General features: G+C 37.6%; 1 protein-coding gene across 3 annotated transcripts in view; it reads right to left on the bottom strand.

The window, feature by feature from the left end:
• MAPK10 (mitogen-activated protein kinase 10) overlaps positions 1-15,149 on the bottom strand; it is a 162,507-nt gene that overhangs the window by 112,622 nt on the left and 34,736 nt on the right. For all 3 annotated transcript variants that reach the window (XM_072622756.1, XM_072622755.1, XM_072622757.1), the window contains exon 3: positions 7,176-7,330. The gene's annotated coding sequence lies outside the window, so the exon portion shown is untranslated. The remainder of the gene's footprint in view (positions 1-7,175; positions 7,331-15,149) is intronic.

Genomic DNA, 15,149 nt, shown 5'->3' with positions numbered 1-15,149 from the left:
AGGAAAGCATGGAAAGACTTGCGCAAAATAATGAAGAGCAAGATAAGCAGAGGGAGGAGAATGTTATATATAGTAGCAGCCATATTGCTTTAAGAACAATGCTGAGTGACTAAGTCACCTTGATTATTATAAATAGACAAATTAAAAATAAAGGGCATATGAAGAAAATGCTATTTGCATCCAGAGAAATAACTAATAAATAGAAGTATGTATAGAATAATTTTACATATATATACACACACAGACATGCATATATAAATATATATATATGTATATATATATATATATATATACACACCTATTTGTGTCTAATGGTAGCTATGTCTAGGGTGGGGGGAGGGAAGAAAAAAGAAGTTTACAGCATAACCTTATTATTTATTTAAAAGGAACAACAAGTTGTACATAATAGATTCTTAATTTCATATGCAATAATCTTTTTATTATACTATGTTATGGAAATGCTTGTTTTATTCCATAAATTAAAAATTAAATAATTTTTAAAAAATGTAAAAGTAAACGAGATTATGTCAAAACTCAATAAACATTTATTTATTTAGCTGTAAAAAAACAACAAAACTTGGACTGAGGATAGTTAGCTGTCCAGTTTGGCTAAGCATAACCTTGAGACTAGGAGTGATGACAGATCCATGCATAAGATAACATATATATTATATAATATATTATATATTATACAGTCATATATAACATATGACTATAACATATTATAGTCAGTTCTGCTATAATGGAGATATGTATTCCTAAGTCACCACACTATGCAAAATTTCATAATAAAAACAACAGGACTTGTAGGAGAAATGAGGTTACATTCAAAACCTTCATCATTGACACGTAAAAAAAATGGATAGTAATGTAATAAAAATGGTAGCACAGTTTTATACATGTTAAATGGTTAAGAAATTGTGGCAGCCTTGGATTGATGCTGCTTGCCTTGTGCCCCAGTTCCCACGGCCCCACATTGGCAAAGTCCACTGCAAAGGTTGAGAGGGAAGCTTTGATGGGCTGCAATTCCACAACAGGGCCACTGAGGCAGTGGAAGAAAGTGGTAAGAGGCAGACATCAGGGAGTGGAGAATGAATTATGTGGGCGCAAGCCAGCTCTCTTTCTCTCCTCAAACCACCTCCTGAGTCAGAATATACACAATAAATACAAAACTCTATCTTTAAAGGATCTGAAGTTTGCTTGTACAAATGAGTATTGGGAAGGCTGTGGATTGTGAGCTATTATGAATTGGTGCAGCTTTCCAGCTGTTTCTCAAGGACAAAATCTGTGAAATTCACATTATGTTCAGACTGTTCCCTACCATACCAATTGTGTTGAAACAAATTTGCTTTTTCCAAACACACATTATAGCAGAACTGACTGTACCAACAAAGAATTGTACTAAAAAAAGAAATGTAAAAGATATAATCAAAGAACATTATGACGGAAAAAGGAGGGAGACTGGACATAGCGAGTTCAAGTAATAAACAACGGATACGAACAGATAGTTCTTTAGGGAAGAGATCCAAGGGACTTGTGCCTATGCCCGAAGCTTCTTCTGCCAGTGCCCACTGCCAGGACAGGACAACAGCCACTACTCATGCTCTGTGCTGGGTCAGAGGAGGGCCATGGGCTCAAGAGCTAGGACACTGCCCCGCTGAGACCTGAATTCACTCTCCTTAGGAGAGACTCGCCACTGCCTTTGGCTGGTCCATTACACTTGGTGAGGTCAAGAACTGCTGGAAATGGATTCTGGCTAATCATACCAGGCTTAGACTGCCCTTCCTGCCTGTGGGCAGATCCTAACACTGCCAGTCACAGTCCACTGAAGAACCCAGGAACTTCTAAGAAATTGAATTCATAAGACTGTTATAAAAACCAGGAATTTCAAACCAGGATTGTCCACCTATGACAAAGAAAAGTCTAACAACCACAAAGCCAGAAATTCCTTAGGGCAGTACATATACTCAACTGGCTAGGTGCAAGTAGGAACCCTTTCTATCGGGATTAGGAAAGTATGACTGAAGCCTGTGCTCTCTGAAAGCTCCAGAAAGAGAATTATAGTCCACAGTTCAAGTCTTTGGTCTAACTGCTTTATTAAGAAGGGCAGTTTTCAAATTGGGATAAATACTACAGAGTAACTAATTGCAAGGAATAGGTTTTAATAAAGCAGTTTTTTTTTTTAAACTCAAGATTTGACTTCTTAAAAATTTTTTTATCTTATTTGGTGAGCCGCTATTAAATGGAAGATTATTTTTTTTCTGTTTGAGGTCTCTGATAATATCAAGAGACCAAAGGGAGTTATTTTTCAAAATCTAATTCTTCCTCTAGCTTACAGATAGTGTTATCCATATTGTATAGAGGATTCAGGAAAACACAGAAAGAAAACGTTGTATGAGAAGACTGACATTCTCAACTTTCAGACAAGGTACAAGTACGCTAATTTCATGCTCTTTCTATGGCTCATTTAACAGGTTAACTCCATGAAGTCTGAACTGTTTTCTGTCACATGTACTAATTGCTGGAAGGTCAATGTGACTGGATATATTTTTTCAGGTTCTACTCAATTATACGAAGTCTTAGCACTAGTAGGTTTAAACAGCATTAACTAAGGAACTTCTAAAAATGACTTGGAATCTGGGAAAAGGATGTACTGAGAGGACCCCCTTTCCAAAACTGCCTGGGGAATGGAGGTCTATTCCAGATGTTATTGACAACTGATATCCTAGTTATGGACACCAGGGTGTTTGTTGTGAATATTAGTCTGGGACGCACTTTTGGCAAAGAATTTCCAAGGGAAAACATTTCCCAGAAGTGGATATCTTCATGGGATGGCTAAACCCAAGATAACAGAATGAGAAATATGCTATTTAAATGGATATTTGGGGTTGGTTGGCTAGAATGGGCTAAGCCAAGGAAATCATGATATAATGCCAATAGTTTTTATTATATTACCTTTGTTTTGCTATTGTACTCAGTACTGGTTAATATACGTATCTGCCTTTGGAAATTCTTGTCATAAAACTAGTATTGAGACATCCAGAGAGGAGATTGACAGGATGTATAAGAATATGGTTTACATTTACACTTAAATAAGATTTACATTTCATTTTAATTTATGGCCAAAAGGGGGAAGAGGGGAATATCATAAGAATTTTCTTAATTCCCTTTCTACTTGGCTCCAGCACAGCCATTTTAATTGTAAGGAAAATCATCTTTCTGGCTGATACTTTCTTCATAGTATGGAACTTAACTGAGACTTCCAAAAATTAACTCAAGATGATTAATTGGTTAGGGGTAAAAGAATGTTGGTCCTATTTAAGTTAACCATTTGTTAGACTAACTACTATTATCAATTTATCAGATGTCATTTTTTCTCCTTCTACTACCTTTGACATGTAAACTCCTTCTTCCCCATTTGCCTACAATAAATTACAAGCTATCTTTGAAGTGTAAATCTTTACCCTTCCTTTTGGGTAGTTGCATCTTTTTTTATCCTTCTCTGCTGTAACTGGTACATAAGCCTAAAGAAAATTTTGTCTATGTCTCAATGACCATTTAGAACCCTGAACCTGTCCTGAGAATATAAAATCCCTGAGTTTAAAATGTCTCTCTATGTTGGTAAGTCTTATTGGCAGTAATACTATAAACAAATAACTGGATAGTTTCATAACAGTCTTTTTAATTCTGCTATTTTCCCTACCTGGAATATTTTCTCTCCTTGGCTTATCAATATCTCTATAGTCCATCTTTCAATCCCCAAGTACCACTCCCTCCACAAAGATTTTCGTCTCTCTTTTCTCTGAACCACAATTGCATTTAAGCTAGCTTTGCACAGATGAACAAGTACTTCTTCGGCACTTTATTTGTATCAGTTTTTATTAGTTTTATCAGTATCATTTGTATTATATTTTCCTAAATATGTTATAAGCTTTTGAGGGCAGAAGTTGTTTTACAACTTTTTTAAATTTTCAGACCAACTAGCAAACTGCTGAATTTCCATCAGGCTTGCTATAAGAACCTGATTTATTGATGCACTAACTTCCTTAGTAAAATCTGTATAGACAAGGATGGACATGGAGGTTATAAAAACATTCTCAAGATCGGTTGTAGCTATATAACCTCTATCAGATTGCTTGCTGTCTTGGGAAGGAAGTAAGGAAGGGAGGGAGATAAATTTGGAACTCTAAGTCTTATAAAAGACAATGTTGAAAACTATTTTTACATGTAACTGGAAAAAATAAAATGCTATTACATGAAAAAAGATCAACCGTAGCGTACTGTTGTTCACTTTGTAACAAATTATGAATATGTCAGAAAGTAATAAAACAACCAACCAATCATTCACAGAATCATAACAAATACAGAAACATGGACTTCCAATATCTCCTCTAAATTTCTCTAATTCTTAACATGTGCCAGCAGAGATGCCTTTCAACATAAACAAAGTAACTAGTCATTAATATGAACTCATCACTCGGAACTAACACACCTCTGTTGGGAGAGCCATTTTTATCCAAGTCACCGATGCTCAAAACTTTGCACTTATCTGAATTCTTCCTCCTTCTTTGCTACTCGTATAAACAAGTCCTATAAATTTTTCCTTCCATAACATTTTTCACATCTGACTCACACTGTTGCCAGCTTAGTTTTGGCCCCATGACTTCTGGTCTCTCTCCCACCTTTCTAATCTATTTTTTATACAGCTGTCAAAAGCATCTTCCTAATGTATAAATACACTCCACTTACTTACTGACTTTAAAAACCTTCAACAATTCCATTCATCCTCACAGTAAAAGGAGAAGGGACATTGGAGATGGGTAAACTGAGGCCCCTAAAGGAGATGGTTTTGGCTAGGTCACATGCGAAGTAAATAATAGAGGCCAAATTTTAACACAGGTCCTTTAATTCCCAATATGGTGCCATTTCTAAGATAAAATGCAAACGCATTCACCCAGTGGTTAAGGTCCTCTACAATGTGATTCCAACCTCCAATATTATTAAGCATTTACATGCCTTGTGTTCCAAACAAATTAGACTGTTATACAATCTCACCTTGCTACCTCTTTTCATTTATAGGTCATCTCTACTTTCTGGATCTCTGGCTTTTGAAATCTTTCACCTTCTTCAGGGAATAGCTCAAGAACCAATGAAGCCCCTCATCCCCTCCACCCCCTCCACTTCAATCAAGCATTCCTTCTTTTCATTTTCCTTTAGCACTTTGTCTTGATGTTTGTGTTCCCCTTATATCACTGTTTCTTTAGAAATAAAATACACAAATCATACCCAAAAAGACAGCATACATTTTAAATTGTCATAAAGTATGACTTATTAAAAGATTAAAAATTTATTCAACAATTTTCTAATTAGTGTGGAATGTTAAATCTCCACTGGCACATTGAAAAGAGACAGGGAAAAATAATGTAAAATCAAAATTATATTAAAAAGAAAAGAAAAAAATCAGAGTTAGCAAAGAAAGACTTCAAAAATAGAAAGCTAAAGAATCAATGTGATATCTCAGTCAAGAATTCTCTCTAACTTAACTTTTCCTGATTTTATCATTATACTTTGGTTAGAACATCTTACAAAAGGAAAAAAAAGAATCCTAGTTTTAAGATAGACTAAAATTTAATTCTCATTGAAATCTAATTCCTTTCTTCATTATTAGGAGATGGACACACTCTTGGATCACTTGACTCTGATCATGAACCAAAGAGAAAACACAGCAGAAGCTGAGAGATGATAATAGAGGAAAACACAGGTGTGTCCATGGCAAAGGTCAAACCACCAGTTTTGGCTCTCTGTGCTAAAATATGAATAATAATCTTATAATAAGGAGCTTGAATTCAAGAAAAATACTAATAGCTAAAATTTATGTAGTTCTTTAAGGCTTATAAAATATTTTACTATATTTTAAATCACTTTTAAAACACTGGGAGATAGGTTCTATTATTATCCCCATTTTACATAGGATGAAGCCTAGTGTCAGGGAAAATAAGTGACTTACCCTGGGTCCCACAGTTTGAAAATGTGAGAGGCAGGATTCACATTCAGGTCTTCCTTATTCCAAGTCCACATACTATCTATCATTCCATCTAAGTGCCTCATCTATTGAATTTTTTTATTGAGTGAACAAATACATGAAAATGTCTAAATATTTATTTCATGCCAAGGAAGTAAATTAAAGTGGCATAGAGAAAGGGTTGGGGTGTGTGTTTGTGGAATAAAAGAATCTCAATAGCATTATGTAACATAAAATTTGGGCACTTTATTCTAAAAAAAACCAAACTATTCTTTCCATTGCTTCATGATCTCAAATACCTGGACAGGGAGAAGGACGCAACTATGGGGGCACATAAGTAAAACAAGAATCAGAAGAGATCAACCTAGAGCCATAATAAACTTTGGAGCAGTTAAGATATATTTAAAGAATAGTTCAAATAGAATTTTGTCTATAAATATGGGGGTGTTGATGAAACCAGCAAAAGAAAATTAGCATTTGTTTTTCACTAGTATTTCTTTTCTTTATTAATTTCCCATTTCTCAGGGTGATAGTGTTTCTGATTTGTAACTTTTTAAAAAATCACTCAGTCATGCAGTCTCCAGAGGACCTCTGAACACATACAGCAAGGTAACAAAGGAAGCATTGGAAGGCTCATATAAGGAGATTTGCTGAGAAGCAGAATGAAATCTCAGTTTTTGTTTTTCTAGCACTTGTTCATTCATCTAGCCATTTATTAATAGCTTACTATATATCATGCACATGTGCTATCATAAGTGCTGAAGATATAGAAAAGGCAAAGACACAGTCCCTGTTCCACATTCTAAGAGGGAGTTAATACAAAAACTACAGAGAGAGAGAGAATATAAATGGAAAGTAATCTCATAAGGAAGGGAGTAGCTGCTGGGGGTGAAGGAAGAGACTGGAAAAGACCTTCTATAGAGGTGAGATTTCAGTTGAGTCTTGGAGGAAACCAGGGAATCTGGAAGTCAGAAGCAAGAAAGCAGAACATTTCAGGCATGGGACAATGGGGGTAGACCTCCAGTTTAAAATTTTTTGTTTTTCTTTTAACTCATAAAATAAAATTGTCCAGAAGTATTAGGACAAGATGACAAAGTACAAAGTAATAGAATCCATAAGAAAATACCAGAGAGAAACAACAGGTTTAACTCACCCAGAAATATGGTTGCCAAGATCCACAGCTCCCAAATCAAAGAGAAAATTTTGCAAGCAGCCAGGAAGAAACAAATCATGTGCCAGGGGACTCCATTCAGACTCTTCCAGTTGACCTCCAGCTTCCCCAGGTAGCCATCTACCACTGGCACCATACTGCAGGAGATGAGCACAAGAGGGTACTGAGAGTGAAAACATAGGTTGGGTGGCAGGGAACGTTTTAGATGAATCAGTAGGTCAAGATGTTATTGCAAAACTCCATATTTCCATAAGGGCTATATAGTGGTAAAAAGTATACTAATAGAAATACTGCTCTTCCATCTAGTGATAGGACTGATAAAGGGAGAAATGATCACCTCTGACTAGCCATCCAACTGGAGCTGAAAGGCAATAAATACATGAATCTTACTCAACAAGGCAAACCAATATCATGACCTATTTGAGGTCCCAACCTGATGTGAGATGGGATAAGATGTTATGAAGGTATAAGATTATAGCCAAAACATATCAAAGCCAAACCATATCAAATTTTACAGGGAAGTTAGTATGGAGGATGAAAAGAGCCATTTTTATGGGGATATTGATCACTAGCAATATAAAATTATACCCTTGGAAGAGCAGTAACCCCAAAGACCCAGTGGGTTTGGGATTTTCCCTGCTGAATCTGTCACTTGAATACATTATTCACAAGACAGAAATACCAACTAATATGGAGCTACCACAATTTCCATACAATAATGTGGAAGGTCTGGACTAGTACTGGGTACTCAGCTGCCAAACTACTATGGTATAACCTCAGTATCCCCAGTCAAATATTCCTGTGAATAGGGGGAGGGAACCTTTGATGACACGTAGAGTAGTAAGAAGACATTATCCCTTGATTTGGTGGGGACTTTTCTTTACTTAGAAAGTAGGAAGGTAGACTGTAAGAGTAAGGGCTCTCAGAGTGTTGGCAGATCACCTTGGTAAGATGTAGATGGGGCTGAATGGCTGCAAAATTTTCTGGACATAAAATTGTCTGCATGAGCAGTATTTTTCAGGTGGTGAGCATTCTGTTTGCCATGGTAGGAGATCTACTCACAAATTGCAGTGGCCTGGAATACTTATTATGGGGGAGGAGGGGAATAACTCCAGGTAAAGAAAGGTTCTCCTATCTATTACTAGCTGAGTTACAGGACTTCTAGCTTTTTTTAAAAAAAAAAAAGCTAGAAATCATACTCCATCTTCTTTGATATCCATTAGTCTTTTTCTCAAACTATAAATTCTTTCTTTTAACTACAGAAAATTTCTGTGGAAAAAAAATATGCATGAAACTCAAGTACTTTGTGAGAGGGATCCACTTAGAAAATAATAATTCCCGTTGCTGTATTAGAAGTATTTATTTCCATTAAAAAATGACTTATCCCTAGCCCAACAGGGAACAGTAGAAAAATAAATGTGACAGGATTCAATATTTGGTTTGAAACATTACAAATTTCCAGAAGATAAGACACATCCAAATTCAAGCCATGATAATATAAGCAATGTGAAACTATTCTGGAATGATCTTGCTTTGCATCATCTGTACAGATCCCCTCCATGAGTCTGTGTATTCAAAGGTTATTTGTAATTTGAACAAGACCAGACATTCCAAATTCTGTTTTCCAATTTCCATTCATTAGTTTTATCTCTTTTTAGAATAAGATGACACATTAAGTGGCATGTACTGTACTGTGAGCATGCAGGGGCATTACATTTATATTGACTCACAAAATTTATTTTAAAAAAAGAGGTGCTCCAGTGAGATTCAATAAAAGTTGAAGGTTTTCAGAGGTTACAAACCAGAAACTAAAATGTAAAGGGAAAAACCCACAGATGCAAGACATTCTCACCCTAAAAAAATGGGAGAAAGCTTGAATACCTCAATTGTTTATGAAGAGGACATAGACTGCATTCAAATCTTTGTCCCTAGTCACAGCTACTGAAGACTCAGAAAAGAAATTGATGCCAAAGTCCTTGACATTGTCAAATGGTGAAACATCAGAAATTGATATTATTTTACCAGTGAAAATGACATTAAAGAGGCATTAGTATATGCTTTACTGCTGAACCCTAAGGACTGTGGGACCTTTCTACCTGACTTGGAGCTGAAACCTTTCACATGTGTTATCCTCCTTCCCATGAGAATGAAAATTTCTCAAGAGTAGGAACTATCTTCTCTATTTGTATCCTCAAGACATAGCAAGGGCAGTGCTTATGAATGAATGAATGAATAAAGCATTTATTAAGAAATAATTTTATTTATTTATTCATCAATTCATAAGATTCACAAAGGAATATGAAATGAAATGAACTGAAATAAATTGCTCTAAGACAACCAGGAATGGTTTATAGAGGGAAGCCGGCTTGAGCCAGGAAAAAAAATATCAAATATGAGAGGCAAGACCTTTCCCATCTCCTGCACAGAGGCAACAAACCACCAGAGAGCCGAGAGACAGCTTTGGCCAAAGCTAAGCTAAGGTTTGCTGCCCTGGCTGAAACATCTCTGTAGTACTCCAGCTTAAAAAGGCAGAACATCTCCTAACCAAGCCAGTGGCTAAAACTGGGAAAAGACTGCAGTTGCCCTTTCAAGGACAGGCCTCAGAACCCAATATATATCAACCTGTCTAGAAGAGATGCCAACACCCTGAGAAGAACTCAATGGCTGAGTTACCTGCCTGGTACAGCCTGGTACCCAGTGTCTGAGAATCCTGTCTTGCCTCAAGGTACTATAGTTCAAGAACTCACAAATGTAAAATACCCAGATTAACCAGAACCCAGGGGGCAAAGTGAAAATGAAGATAATCTGCCACCTCCTGAAATTGAACGCTAAAATGAAAACTCCCCAAAATGTCACAGCCAAAATACAGAGATTCCAGTTCTAGGAGAAAATATTGCAAGCAAATAAAAAGCGTTCAAATGTGAATGAGCCACAGCCAGGATCTCAGAAGACTTGGCAATAATAATATAAAAAAGAGAAAATCTTGGAATATGATGCAATATGACATTTCAAAATATAAAAGATAAAGGCTCAAAACCAAGAGTAAGTTATACTGCAATTCTGAGGGAATGCTGCATAGTGAAAAGTGCATTCAATAACAGAATGGAGGATTTTCAAGAATTCCTAAGGAGAAAACAGATGCGGGTAGAAACTTTGAATTGAACATATAAGAGTTAAGACACTGTAAAATTGTAAATATATTTTAGCGAGAAGAAGGGGCAAACCAACAAAGAAGTGCTTATTTATATTCTAATAGAGAAGGAAAGAGAAAAAATGTCTCTTTAATGTCTTCAAGTGCCACAGAGGGAGCTAGAGAAAATAAATCAGAGGACTGGGCATAATTTTGTTCTGAATTTGATGATACTGAGAGAAAGAAAAAGGGAAAGAAAAATACAATAGTAAAGAAATAAAGAAGATGATGGAATTTAGTAGATCTCAAACCTGGAGTGAGTGAGAGAGAATATAAACACGGGAGAAGGGGTAAGATTGGAATAAGATTCACATAAACTTCTCATTTTTATCTGAACCAGATGAACAAGGGAAGAGAGAGAGGGAGAAAGAGAGAAAGAGAGATTGGTACAATAAATAATACAATACAATAAACTCAGCAGGGAAAAAGGTCTGGATTGGTAAGGGAGGAAAAGGTTTACAAGGTCGGGGAAAATCACAGAGAGAATAGCTAATGCATCCAACTTCACCTTCAGAATCCCTGGCAGTTCACATTTGATACTGTAACCAAGTGAAATACTCTAAAGTCATTCAGTAGTTAACAGCAGGATATTATTTAGCCATAGCAGGAGAAAGCTATTCAACAATGCGCAATGAGGATGCCCTGAGTTGCTGAGGGAAGTAATTCCTTTGCTGCATTGCTGGTCAATTTTCTGCCAGCCAAGCATCCGTGGCTGCCTTGTACTCAGACAACCAGCAAGGCGTGTCAATAGCCTGAGACTTTAGGCTGATGAGCCAATCAAGTTGCTGGGACGCTATCAATGCCTTTTAAGGAGAAACTAACCTAACTTGAATGAGGGCAGGGGTTAGGATTTTATATTGTATTGATATATCAGTATTAGGATATTGATCACACTAGAAAAGTAAGATTGAAATTCAGAGTCCCTAATTATCAATCCAGTGTTTTTTTTTTTCCATAGGTCTGCACTGCCTCTGAGGAAGTAGCGTCAATCTGAAAGAGGAGAAAAGGACAAAGCTAAGAGTGGAAGACAGTGTGAAGGAGAAGGATTTGCTCTTGAGGAGGACTGAAGAAGGAGGAAGATTTAAGGAGAAGGACCTGAGAAGTAGATGAAGGAAGAGAAGGTGAGGGACCTTAGGGGAAAATATGTCACAGAGAATGTAGAAAGAAGAATGACTGAGACACCTAGAAGTGCACAGGACACAAAAGAGACCAAAAAAAATTCTCATCCTAATATCCATACAGTACCAATCAATTTACAAAACTTATTAAATATTCATTATGGGAAAGATGGTGGAGTAACAGGAAGCAGTTCAGTGAGCTCCACTCCCTCCCATATGAAAAAAAAAAAAACTTCTCCAGAAAGATCTAGAAAATGCACCAAACCAAATCCTGACGGAGAAATACAGAAAAAGTCACAGAGTAATTTGTCCAGAGAAGATCAACATAGAGAAACAGACAGCAAACACTAGGGACTAGGAGCACTATGAAAGTGGAGCGCTCTAACACTCAGGAGGAGATGTACGCCAGAGCAAGAGGAGATTCCACACCTATTCCAGTGCACTGCATGCAGGATGCAGAAACAGGTCAGCTTTGTTGCTCACTACCCAGTTCCATATAACAAATCCAAGAGGATTAGGAAGGGTCCTGTGTTCAGGGTAATGTTCCTGGCCACAGAGGTCCTGAGCAAATTCAGAAGCAAGCAGCAGCTCTGTGGCTCAGACCCCATGAGCCAATCAGAGTCTCCCCTTCAGCATCTAGCCCACTCTGAAGCCTGCAGAGAACTAATCAGGAGAGCAGAAATCACTGCAGTTGTCAGTCTGAACCAACAAAGCTATCCAGTGTTCTGATCAGGGCTGGGTTAGATAAGCAGCATTCTACTGTTGTGTAGACACCAACCAGGTCAGGAACTTGCAGATGTCAGACCAGAAGGGCAACAGTCAGACTTTTCCCTGGATGAGACACTTTGGGAGCCCTAAAAACTGTCAGGTTCCCAGTGTCTCCCTGTGATCCTGAAACAACACAACATTCAGTTTACAATTTTTCCCCACCTTTTGCTGTAAACATAGCATTATGTTCCTTTACTTAAATCAACTTTTTTAAGGTGGCCCTATTGCCACTGGCTCTCTTCCTCTCATCCCTGATCCCTTCTTGTTTGTTACCTCTTTTCCTTTAGGGTTTTGTTTATTAGTTCCTTTTTCTATCCTGCTTTTATTAGTTTAGATAATTCTTCCCTCTCTTTTTTTCCTCTCAGTTAGTCAAGTAGGCTCCCCTTTCCTCTCCTCCCCCTTCAGTTACTCTTATTCATTAGTTTCTTTTTATAATTTAATTTTTTGTGCCCCTTTCCAAAAAGGATTTTTCTCACTCTCTTCATCACCCATCTTCTCTTTCTGTTTACTCTAGACCCTCATTCTCTTATGAACCCTGGTCTCTCTTTTCTCTGTATTCCTCATGCAATCAAAATTTCTAAGGTATCCTTTCTAGGTCCTCCCCTCTAGGCACTTTCTAACACTGCCTTGTAGAGCTTACTCTCCATGGACTCCTTTTATCCACTGTGCCTCACTCCTAGAAGAATGTCAATTATTGTAGATGTCAGAGAGAACACTACTCAATGGAATGGATCCTCCTCCAGCACCAATATATACCCTATCTTGTTGCTGTGGTTGTGTACGTCCTTCCTTTTCAAAGAGGACCATGACATCAGAGAAATGATGACATGACTTGCACTTGACTTTGTTTTGAGTGAGGGAGGGCTGTGCAGGTCACCAGCCTCACTTTCTCCTCTTGAGTTATCTGGATCCAGTGACCAGATATTCATCAGGATGACTGGAGATGGCCCAGGATGCAATGGGAGATCTTGGCCTTTTAGGCTAAGGCCTTTTCAGGTACTCACTTAAAGTGAAGTAAAGCCCATTCATTGAATAGGCCTCTTTAAAAAGTAGTCAGGGGAATGGCCCCTTTAATAGAATAGAAAAAATAAATAAATAAATCACAATGGGAGGGGCAGGAGCCTCAGGGTTGTTGTTTGGAAGAGCAACTGTTACTGTTGACATTTACTCTAAGCCAGAAGGGTCCAAAACAGTCATTGAGTGGAGGTTGGGTAGGGAGCTTTTCTTGTTCAATCCATGGGCTTCAGAGTGTACTGGGTCTAAGGTTTTGGGAGAGATGACCTCTTTGTCTACATGTGCCTAGAAACCTCCCTGTACCCATGCTTTCCCACTCCTCCAAGTGCCAGTAGCTCCTAGGGGTTCTAACCCTACTCCCCCCTCTTTCCAACACCACAGAAATCACCTTCCCCTTATTGTTAGCTCTTGATTTGACTCTGGCACATCACACACTCCTTTCTATGCCCCTGCTCCCCTTTCCTCCTTGCATATACCTTCCCATGTTGTAAGAAGCACTGATTTGCCTGAAGGCAGGATGCCACCAGGTTCAGTCCATAAACCCCGACTGCCTCTTCATGTTACCTCAATCAGATTTCCACCACACTCTTGTCTCCTCATGTACTTTTAGAAAAAAGTCTCTTACTGATCTCTCAGTCATCACTCTGTTGCTGCTGCTATCTTTAGCAACTGCATGTAATCACTCTCTGCCTTTCTGTTGTTTGGGGTGTTCAAGAAGGAGATAATCTCTTCAGTTCTAGTTTTCTTTCTAAAAATGTTTCAAGCTCTTCTTTATTATTGAATATCCATATTTTGTTCCATATGGTCAAGCTCAGATATGAAAGATAAGTCACCTTGGACTGTATATTGAGCACAGCTGCTCTTTAGAATACATTATTTGAAGAAGCTAGGTGGACCAGTCAATAGAACACTGGCTCTGGACTCAGGAGAACCTGAATTCAAATCTAGCCTCAGATACTTACTAGTTATGTTACCCTGAGCAGGTCACTTAACCCCTAAATGCCACACACACACACACACACACACACACACACACACACACACACACACTTCCATTCCTTCATTTTATTGAGAGTAAGGAATAGTCTCACATTATTTGAATGTGCTGTCCTTTTTATTTGAAAGTTTTTCTTCTGATGACTTTTGACTGGAATTCTATTTTACTTTTTCAGAAGTTCTGGCATATCTCATACATTATTTCCTTCATTATAATGTTAAAGTTTTTTGTCCCACCATGTTGTTCTGGGATACTTATGATCCTTAGGTTGTCTCTACACATCCCATCTTCAAGATTATATGTTTTACTTACATAATTATCATACATTCTTCTAATGTTATCGGGTTTTGCTTCTCTTCTTCTGAACTGTATTTGACTTCTAAATATACGCATCCCAATCTATTGTTCTTCCTTTTATTTCTTTGGTAAGGCTTCCATTGCAGGGTTTTATAATATTTTTGCTCTTCAGAGTATAAGTTAAACTCTCATAATTTTCATTCTTTTAAACCACTTAGACATATTGCAGTTCCATAGTCTCCTCAATTTCCACAAGGTCTTCTGTCTCACCACGTTGGATTGTTTTCCCTTTTATTTTTCAATATTTACTCTTAGATGCCTGAACTTGTTTAGCCATTCTGCAAGGTGTATTTCCTTCTGTTAATACTGTTTTCCTGTTGCCCTTGAGGTCTCTGAGTTTTCTTCTTCCTGAAATCTTTAGTGCTTTCAGTCTTACTCCTACCCCTTATTTTCCTTATTGCTCACTTCTGACTCCCTCCCCTATGACTGTGGTTTCCTTTGGGGCTGGATCTCAAAGTATCTCAGCCTCTTCCTACACTGGGTTTTCATGGTTCACCCATCTAGGTCTCTGC

This window comes from Notamacropus eugenii, chromosome 7 (assembly GCF_028372415.1).
Source record: "Notamacropus eugenii isolate mMacEug1 chromosome 7, mMacEug1.pri_v2, whole genome shotgun sequence".
Taxonomy (NCBI): Eukaryota; Metazoa; Chordata; class Mammalia; order Diprotodontia; family Macropodidae; genus Notamacropus; species Notamacropus eugenii.
Note: the sequence above shows the minus strand (reverse complement) of the source record. Positions and strands in the feature narration are given on the sequence as shown.